Source organism: Misgurnus anguillicaudatus, chromosome 15 (assembly GCF_027580225.2).
Source record: "Misgurnus anguillicaudatus chromosome 15, ASM2758022v2, whole genome shotgun sequence".
Classification (NCBI taxonomy): domain Eukaryota; kingdom Metazoa; phylum Chordata; class Actinopteri; order Cypriniformes; family Cobitidae; genus Misgurnus; species Misgurnus anguillicaudatus.
In genome coordinates, this window is record NC_073351.2 from 7,976,535 (window position 1) to 7,987,488 (window position 10,954).

The window sequence follows — 10,954 nt, forward strand, 5'->3', positions numbered from 1 at the left end:
ATGCAACCATGGGGTATAATAACCCAGCAGTTGGGTTATAACAACCCAGCATTGGGTCTATTTTAACCCAGTGGTGTGTGCTGGCCAATATTTACCCATTATAGTTTAAAAATAACCCAGCCATTTTTAGAATGTGCACATGACAATATTGCCAAAATACAGCGAAAGCATCGAGCAGTTCAGTTTGACCGGACAATGAGGTACGTTTTTTACTTCCCTGGACTATGAAGCATCAAAATATTGTAAACTTTGTTGAAAAAGCATTAATAAATGCAGTATCTTGAGCAGCACAAACACAGTCCTGTAGGCCGCCGTTGTTGTTATGGTTGTAAAATGCTTGCGCATGCCTGTAGACTGAACATGTAACATCACAGATATGTGTATATATATATATATATATATATGGGTGATTCTCACGAAAACTTGGTTTTAAAAATGTCAAGCATGAAAATGTAAAAATTGCTTAAATTTACTTTTTTTTCCCGCCAGACATTGAAAAACAAAGTCTGGAGTAAATGGGAACATTAATTAAAAAACTTTTACTTATCATTTAACACTTTTTGTAAAATAATTTAAAAAATTAGTCCTAAAAAATCTCATTACCGCAACAGTCAGAAAACATCAACACTGACATATTTTCTAAATGACATGACAAACCTGAAAGAACATAATTTGGAGATTCTGCACATGCATTTAAAATCAAAGTATTATGCTTCTATTAATTAAATTAACATTTTATAAGCATCTGTTGCAGTAATGATAATCAAAATGTCGTGTAAGCATTCTGACAAGACAATATTTCAAATTAACTGTAAAAAAATGATCTTACCTGGTAGCCATCTTGAAGTAACTGGTCCATGTGCTTGGTCACTCAAAATCAAACTTTATTAAAATTCTGTATGTGTGCTTAAAGTGTTCTCAAAAAGTGTTGCGGAGGATGAGAACATCAGGCATGGACACATCATTTTCCTAATTTTTCTTCATTATTATTATACATGAATATTCAGTAAATATTTTTTGTCATCTAAAGTAGTCTAGCAAAACATCCATTTATTTTTTTTTCTTAATATTTTTGTGTTAATTTGATTAAATTACAACATAACGCATGCTCAAACACAGCCGGACACATTGCGGTAATGAGAATTTCAGCAGAAAATGAGATAAAATTTACAATTATAAATTCTTATGTTGAAATCACACATTGTGCAAGGTAGAACACAGTATTGTGTTAATTCTGATGCTTTTTAATGTTACTATATTACACATTTTAAAGCTAAAATCATTAGTGCCGTGCTGTTTCAATGGTTTCGTGAGAATCACCCATATATATATATGCAGTATACATTCATTTTGACATGACACATGATGCACTAGGTTCACATGACGCGCCACACACATGACGGGCTAAATACATGTTGTGACGAGCTTCGCATCGTGCACCCTCGAAAAATAAGTCACTGGGCACCACTGGTCACCATCCTCTCCCATTGATACCAGAAAACACAAAACAAAATAAAAACCCTCGCATTTTGCATTGGAAAAACAAAGACAAGGGGGTGAGTAAATAATTACAAAAATAAAATGTTTGCATGAACAAACCTTAAATACAACTCCTTATCTTATGTGCAACCACTTAGCAACACACTTTATACATAAAAATGGAGGTGGGCCCTTTCAGCAAGGGCCATGTGAATAGGCCCCTTGTTAGCAGCACCAACAATATCAACATTTATCATATCTAGAATATCATAAAGATTGGTGAGCTATTTTTACATGGTCCAGTGTGCAGAGATCCATTGCAGAGGTTCTCAAAGGCCCCGTTTCTATGCACCAGAATATCCTTCACATTGAAAATGTCTACTTTGTCTCTATATTCTTTTTCTGTGCGTGCTAACTGCAGGACTTTTTAGTCTGCAAATATAAATACACCCTCTCTCTCTCACTGTTACATTTATTTTAGTAGCTGATCTCTTGCCACAGATTCGATTGTGTTACACGGAGAGTGTTTGCGTTTGTTTTGTGTGCGTGTAGCAGCCCTGAGACTTTTATACCAGCTGTTAATCCCTTGACCGTATCATACACCCACAGACGCTCACACACCCCTGGCCCAACGCCGCCTTTATGACACTTGAGACTTCAGCAGAATTCATCTCGTGTTTTCTGACGGGCTTAGCCCGAGTGCTCTCTCGGCATACCAGCCCTCCTCTCCTTTGTATCCAAACTTACACTTTTACAGGATCACACATGGTTGCGTGCACACATACACGCTTGTCTCCCTGCGGCCTCTCCTGTAAACTGTGATTCGGAGGACACGATAAAGTTGCAGAAAGAAGACAGGAGACCATTACTGTAGCTGAGCCAAGCAAAACACAGATGCCTCGTACAACAGCGCTGAAGCCGTGGGTCCTTATAACGGTGGTATATTTAAAGTAGGATGTTGTATCAGAGCTGTCTCAGTCCAATTTGTTGCGGTTAGTGTACAGTCTGAGGTTTGGGAATCGCTAATGGGCATTAATGCTGACACGGCCCCATACGGAGCAGGCGGACTTTACGAGCGACCGTGCTGCGCGATAAACAGAGCCAGATGCAGCGCACAAAGCAAACACAGCTCATAAAGAAGATCAGGAAAGGTGTAATTAGTACAGAATGGCGAGTCATGTCCGGCTGAGCGGCGTAAAACGCGACAGGAGAGAACGCCGCTCTCACGCAGCCTCGCCCTGGGAACCTGGGAGCCCTGCGGAAAAGATCAAAGGTCACCGTCGCTTGCCTCCAAATAAACTAACCTGAGAAAACAGAACAACTTGTTGTTGTGCACGCAACACAAGTTGCAGATGTTTGTACTCTACGTTTTAACGACTGTTGGGCATTTATAGCTAAACGTATGCACTCAACAATGTGCCTTTGAAGGATTCGTGAACGATGCCAAGAGATTCAGCAGATTTGAGCCAGGTCAGCACAGGTTTATACTCAATGGTACAAAAGATACTGCGTATCTGTGTTTGTAATGTACTGGCATGGAGCAGCGGGGCTTTGGTTTGGACGGAGAGAGATGAATGAGAAATCATGCCAAAAACAATACAAATATCACTAAGTATCAATCATACAGATAGATGTGTCAGTTTATAGTAGATAAATGTCTGGCACCATTAATACAATTGCAGTCTTTGGGATTAATAAGTTTAAAGATTTTTTTTCTTACCCCATTGGCACATTATTATTATTTTTTTGCTTGTTTTAAGCACAAATTGACTTAAATTTTATATTTCTGTCTAAAAACTAGACTTATTTTTTTTATTTTGCTTATCAAGAAAATGCATCTTGATTTAAACATTTTTCAATATTTGTACTGAAAACAAGACAAAAATACTAAGTAAGAAAGTCTTTTTTTTTTGCAGTGAAGTTACACTGCAAAAAATGATTTTCATTAAAAAAAATTCGTAGTATTTTTGTCTTGTTTTTAGTAAAAATATCAAAAAATTCTTAAATTAAGATGTTTTTTCTTGATGAGCAAAACGACCCAAGAAAATAAGTCCAGTTTTTAGACCAAAAATAGTCAAATTTAAGTGATTTTGTGCATAAAACAAGGAAAAAAATATGCCAATGGGGTAAGCAATTTTTTCTTGAATTTTTCTTGAATTTAGTGTTTAAGAAAAATGTTCTAGATTTTTTCATTTACCCCTTGGACAGATTTTTTTGCTTGTTTTATGCACAAAATCACATTTGATTATTTTCTTTAAAAAGTTTAGTTTTTAGACCAGAAATATCAAATTTAAGTGCATAAAACAAGCAAAAAAATCTCCCAATGGGGTAAGCAAAAAAATCTTGAATTTAATGTTTAAGAAAAATGTTAAAGAAAAATTCAAAAAAAATGTGCTTACCCCATTTGTAGTCTAAAAACTAGACTTATTTTCTTGAGTCGTTTTGCTCATCAAGAAAAAGCATCTTCATTTAATTTTTTTTAGATATTTTTACTGAAAACAAGACAAAAATACTAAGAAATGTTTTTCTTGAAAATAATTTTTTGCAGTATAAGGCCAAAATATGAATGCTAAAGAAATTATAGGATTGCTCTGATTGGTTGGATCATATGAACATTCTCACTGCAAAAAATGACTTTCTTACTTTAGTATTTTTGTCTTGTATTCAGTAAAAATATCTAAAAAATCTTAAATTAAGACATATTTTCTTGATGAGCGAAATGACCTAGGAAAATAAGTCTAGTTTTTAGACAAAAAAATATAAACTTTAAGTAAATTAGTGCTTAAAACAAGCAACAAAAAAAGAAAAAAAACTGCCAATGGGGTAAGCAATTTTTTCTTGAATTTTTCTTGAATTTAGTGTTTAAGAAAAATGTATAAGATTTTTTTGCTTACCCCTTGGACAGATTTTTTTTGCTTGTTTTATGCACAAAATCACTTAAATTAAATTTTTTTTCTAAAAGCTAGACTTACTTTCTTTAAAAAGTTTAGTTTTTAGACCAAAAATATCAAATTTAAGTGATTTTGTGCATAAAACAAGCAAAAAAAGTTCCCAATGGGGTAAGCAGAAAAATCTTGAATTTAATGTTTAAGAAAAATGTTCAAGAAAAATCCAAGAAAAATTTGCTTACCCCATTGGCAGATTTTTTTTTTGCTTGTTTTATGCACAAAATCACGTAAATTTGATATTTGTAGTCTAAAAACTAGACTTATTTTCTTGAGTCGTTTTGCTCATCAAAAAAGCATCTTCATTTAATAATTTTTAGATATTTTTACTGAAAACAAGACAAAAATACTAAGAAATGTTTTTCTTGAAAATAATTTTTTGCAGTATAAGGCCAAAATATGAATGCTAAAGAAATTATAGGATTGCTCTGATTGGTTGGATCATATGAACATTCTCACTGCAAAAAATGACTTTCTTACTTAGTATTTTTGTCTTGTATTCAGTAAAAATATCTAAAAATTCTTAAATTAAGACATATTTTCTTGATGAGCGAAATGACCTAGGAAAATAAGTCTATAGTTTTTAGACAAAAAATTAAAAAGTAAATTAGTGCTTAGTACAAGCAACAAAAAAAGAAAAAAAAACCTGCCAATGGGGTAAGCAATTTTTTCTTGAATTTTTCTTGAATTTAGTGTTTAAGAAAAATGTTCAAGATTTTTTTGCTTACCCCTTGGACAGATTTTTTTTGCTTGTTTTATGCACAAAATCACTTAAATTAGATTTTTTTTTTAAAAGCTAGACTTACTTTCTTTAAAAAGTTTAGTTTTTAGACCAAAAATATCAAATTTAAGTGATTTTGTGCATAAAACAAGCAAAAAAAATTCCCAATGGGGTAAGCAGAAAAATCTTGAATTTAATGTTTAAGAAAAATGTTCAAGAAAAATCCAAGTAAAATTTGCTTACCCCATTGGCAGATTTTTTTTGCTTGTTTTATGCACAAAAACACTTAAATTATATTTTTGGTCTAAAAACTAAACTTATTTTCTTGGGTCGTTTTGCTCATCAAAAAAGCATCTCAATTTAATTTTTCTTTGATATTTTTACTAAAAACAAGACAAAAATACAAAAGAAATTTTTTTCTTGAAAATCATTTTTTGCAGTACAAGGCCAAAATGCTAAAGGAATTGTTGGATTGCTCTGATTGGATTATAACATTCTCACTGCAAAAAATGACTTTCTTACTTAGTATTTTTGTCTTGTATTTAGTAAAAATATCTAAAAATTCTTAAATTAAGATGTATTTTCTCGATGAGCAAAATGACCTAGGAATATAAGTGTAGTTTTTAGACAAAAAATATAAACTTTTAAGTAAATTAGTGCTTAAAACAAGCAAAAAATCAGCCAATGGAATAAGAAAAATGTTCTTGAAATAATAACTTTTTTCATAAACATTTAACTCAAGAAAATTTTTCTAATTCCATTGTCAGATTTTTTTTGCTTGTTTAAGCACAAATTTGCTTACATTTTATCTTAAACTAGACATATTTTTCTAGGTCATTTTGCTCATCAAGAAAATAATTTAAGAATAGATATTTTTACTGAAAACAAGACAAAAATACTAAGTAAGAAAGTGCAGCGCTCCAAACCTTTGTTTTGATCTTCACGTGAATGATGATCGATGCACAAAGAATGAAGAGAAAAATGTGAACTTTCCAGATGAATAGGACCGTATTTCAGTCTATTACCATAGCAATGGGACTATTCTCTGGAAGAGGAGGCATAGAGACATCAACATCCACCCCATAGCATCGTATTGAACTCAACACAGCACATTTTACAGGTCACTGTGCACAGAGGTCTTCATGGGTTGCATTTCAAACGAGAGACTCCCTTTACATCCTATACTGCACTGCAGGGAATCAGCGTTCGGCAAAAGATCTGCTTCAGCGGGGGATGTTCAGAAAATGTATACTTCATACAACACCTGAAGCCACTATTATAACATACTTGTTGATCTTAAAATGTTAAGAAACGTTGTGTATGCGTGTTTAATGTGTACCGCACATATAAGTATATTGTGAATTACAAATATTTTGTATATATATTGTGTGTTAGCGTCACTACATGACTACCATGTTGGGTTTTTAGCCACCGTTACGTTACAGTTGTGGTTATTGCTCATAACAACATTGTCTGCTAACTCAAAAGGGAGTTTTCTTATATTTGTCTGTATGTAAGCCTCTATTACTACTATAGAAGCTCAGCTTAATGACAAAGGCCCATACGTACCCTTTCTCACCATACACATACAGTTTGACCTCTGACCCCCTCTCTTCTCTTCAAGGGTTTTGGTGAAATAATGGCCAATGTTAGAATGAAGTGGAAAAGAGAGGGTTAACTTCATTATAAACTTCTCTAATAGCATTATCTACACCCCTACACGGTTCCCCACAACAAGAGCTTGAAAGAAACGGGTGAGCGAATGAATGGGTGAATAGGACATGAAAGTCCCTCAGCTCTCTCTGTCTTTTACATACACTGTGAGGCATTCACAATGATGATTACACCGACATGTTGCTATAATATTACTGATTTATGCCAGTTCATTCAGTGTTATTTTGGTATTTGTAGATGTGTGCAAGTGTTTGGGTGTTGTTTTTTGAGAGAATTGTAAGGGTATAAATGATCAAGGTACGTTAAAACACAGCAAATGCTTTAAGATGGTGGGTTTGGCCTGTACCACTTTAGAGGTTTGACCTTTTCAACTGTTCTCAACAAATAGTCAGAAAAGATCAAAATTTTGTAGTAATAAAAAAGCCAAAATATTTAAACCTGTTACCAAAGTTAAATATTTGATTGTCAAAAACTACAAAGTACCAACATTTGGTAGCAACTAACTATTTTCTATGAAGTGACTGTTTAATTTTGGATCATTTTGCGATCTGATTACATGAAACTGATTCTGTTTTTACTTTTTAATTTAAGATATTTTTCTATTTATTTCTATTTATTTTGATGTTTGCTTATTTAGTGCTTATTGCTAAAAATGAAATAAATTCAGGGTTTAAACGTATTTTTAATAATATAGTACAATAAAACGTTCACAAAACTGCTCAGACAGGCAGACGGTGCCACACCGGATCGCACCAGATCTGCACAGGAGCTGCTGACTTTGACGCAAACCTGGCCCAGAGTCGTCTGCTGTAAAAATGTATCCATTGCGCTGCAAAGAATTATTTTCAGGAGGGAGATTCTTAGTGTTTTTGTCTTGTTTTCAGTGGAAATATAAAAGAGTGGTTAAGTTAAGATGCTTTTTCTTGATGAGCAAAACGGCCCAAGGAAAAAATCTGCCAATGCGGTTAGCAAATTTTTCATGAATTTTTCTTGAATTTAGTGTTTAAGAAAAATGTTCAAGATTTTTTTGCTTACCCCATTGGCAGAATTTGTTGCCTGTTTTATGCACAAAATCACTTACATTTGATATTTTGGGTCATTTTGCTCATCAAGAAAAAGCATCTTAATTTAAGAATTTGTAGATATTTTTACTTAAAACTTCTGAATTTTTTTTTCTTGAAAATTATTTTTTGCAGTGTAATCCCTATTAAAGTTTATTTTCACTGCAAAATGACTTTTTTCTTAATGTTTTTGTCTTGATTTCATTACAAATATCTAAAAATTATTAAATCAAGATGAATTTTCTTGATAAGCAAAATGAGAAAAAAAAGAAGTCTAGTTTTTAGCCCCAAAATATAAAATTTAAATGAATTTATTCCTAAAACAAGCAAAAAAATGGCCAATGGTTTAAGAAAATTCAAGAAAAATTAAGTGTTTAAGAAAAAAGTTAACTTATTTTATTTTTATTTATTTATTTGGTAACACTTTACAATAAGGTTCATTAGCTAACATTAGTTAATGTATTAACTAACTTGAACAAACCATGAGCAATACATTTGTTACATTATTTATTCATCTTTGTTAAGGTTAGTTAATAAAAATGTAAGCTTTAATTGTTTGTTCATGTTAGTTCAGAGTGCATTAACTAATGTTAACAAGATTATAATTAAATATTAGGAATTGTTGAAATTAACATTAACAAAAATTAATAAATGCTGTAGAAGTGCAGTTCATTATTAGTTCATGTTAACTAATGTAGCTAACGAATGTAACTACTGAACCTTATTGTAAAGTGTTACCATTTATTTTTATTATCCCATATATATATTTATATAACAATAACAATAAGTTATATATATATATTTAGACTTATTTTCATCATTTTGCTTATCAAGAAAATGCATCTTGATTTTTTTTTATATTTCTACTGTGAATACAAGACAAAAATACTAATGCTGTGTCCAAAACTGCTCCCTCGTTCACTATTTCCTATATAGCAGATGGCAATTGAGTCCACTATATGGTGAAGAGGCAAATAGAATTGAGTGAGCAATTTTAGACATCTCTCGTTATATCAGGGGAAATAATTAGTGTATGAGTGCACATCAAATGTACCTTCAAAGTCAGAGTGCATTGTGGGTAAAAAGTAGTGAACGAATGTAGGGAATGAAGTTGTTCACTCAGATTTCAGACACCACTATAAAATAGCAGCCGCCAAATTTAGTGCATATATAGGAGATAGGCAGCAATTTCAGACACAGCCCAAGTAAGAAAGTCAGTTTTTGCAGTGTTTAAAGTGCACCAAATCTCTGCACATTTTAAAACCTATGAAACATGTTTCAAATTTCTGAAACAGAGTTGCAAAATGTGTACAATTATTTGAAACATGAACAGTCAGAGAGTACAACATTATCTTTTAATATTGTTAAGGAGGACGTTATCTTTGTCCAAAATGTCTGTGCAATAAAGAAAGTTTTGTGCATATAACAGATTCTTGCAACTCTGACCTTGACAATGAAGTTAGTTGAACTTAAGTTTAGTGGATTTAAAGTTGGCTTCAAATGAAAAAGAGGGAGGTGCAATGTGAGGAGGACTGGATATCCATCATCAGCGTTCACTCGGATATGAGCACATGTCTGTTTGATGAGATGACTTAACTCTTATGCATGAACTTTAACCCACAAAACAAATCAAAGTGAAATTGCTTTAATATCTTACATTAAGTTCCTGTTAAATAGAGACCCTATCATTTCTAAGAGATGATCACAACAATGTCTCAAACATAACGCAATTTTTAAACAAAACGTATTGTTTTAAGAATACATCTGAGCTATTCTGTCCACAGTTCTGTATTCTTAAAACATTTGTCATGTTTGTTGTTTGTCTCACTTGAGGTATTTTAGAAAAAAATAAAAGTTTGTTTTACCTAAATGAAACATGACTGAGATTTTTATGGATCTCCTATTTACAATGAGAGTAACCTGTGATTAATGAGATGTCTGTATAATTTGTACAAATGTATAATTGACTATTTCTACTGTATAGTACAGTAAAATTATGAGTGTCATAATGCCTTATAATGTCTTTATATATTTTCCTGCTGCAATCCATTGTTAAATTAAGGTGAAATAAGTACAGAGACACAGCGGTGCAGTTTGAAGTGAATTTTGAATGCAGTTTTAACTGATGTGCGCTTCATGGCTTTAAAATAGTCTGCTTTGAACCACGTTTTCATGAAACAGAAAAAAAAGATTAAAGTGCATCATCAAGCGCACTTCACTCGATCTCTCTTGGCCTCACTTTTCGCTCGCACATATATATAGAGAATATGTGAGTGATCTCCAGAGACAGAGAAAAGAGAGAGAAACTGATAGTTTGGCTAGTTTAATCTCTAATCAAGCCCCTGGTGCTGCACCAGACAGCAGATGACTCTGGGCCAGAGCCGCACCAGATCTGCACCGAATCCGGATATGGTACAGATCCCGCCTGAAGTCGTCTGCTGTGAGGTTGCTGTACAAGGTGACACCTCACCTGAAACCAAAAAAAGTAAACTTTGGTTGAGCATCTGCCCCTACGTCTTTGTGGTGTACATTTGTCTTGAGGGTAGTCTTGGGTGTCAACGTGCACATTGTCTTATGGGGCATACACACCAGTGATGCGTGGGTCAATGTATAAACAACCCGCACCGACGGACATTTTCAACTAACCCGCCCGCTACTCGGACCGCAAAAAACAGAAAAAAAAATATTGTACCCGACCCGCTCCCTTGCCCGCATTTTTTAAAAGTAGTAATTGTTTATAATAGTTAACTGGCATCTTTATTTCAAACAACCCGACCGACTCCGACCCGAATATCATTAAACATATTTTTGGATGACTCGCTCATTTTGGATCAACCCGTGCATAACTCATACACACCAAACGTGAGTTCAATGATTTGTGCGAGTAGATTACATACAAAGTCAATGCAAAGATGCGATCAGACGCGTCCTTGCATGGGACGATTCGAATGATGCAAATTGGGCAGCGCGATTACCGCGAAAACACTCACTATTCTTCTCAAACGCGCCTTCGTGCAAGTTGAAAATATTTGCATGACACAAAGTTAAATCCCGCAAGTAATCTAGAGCGAGCA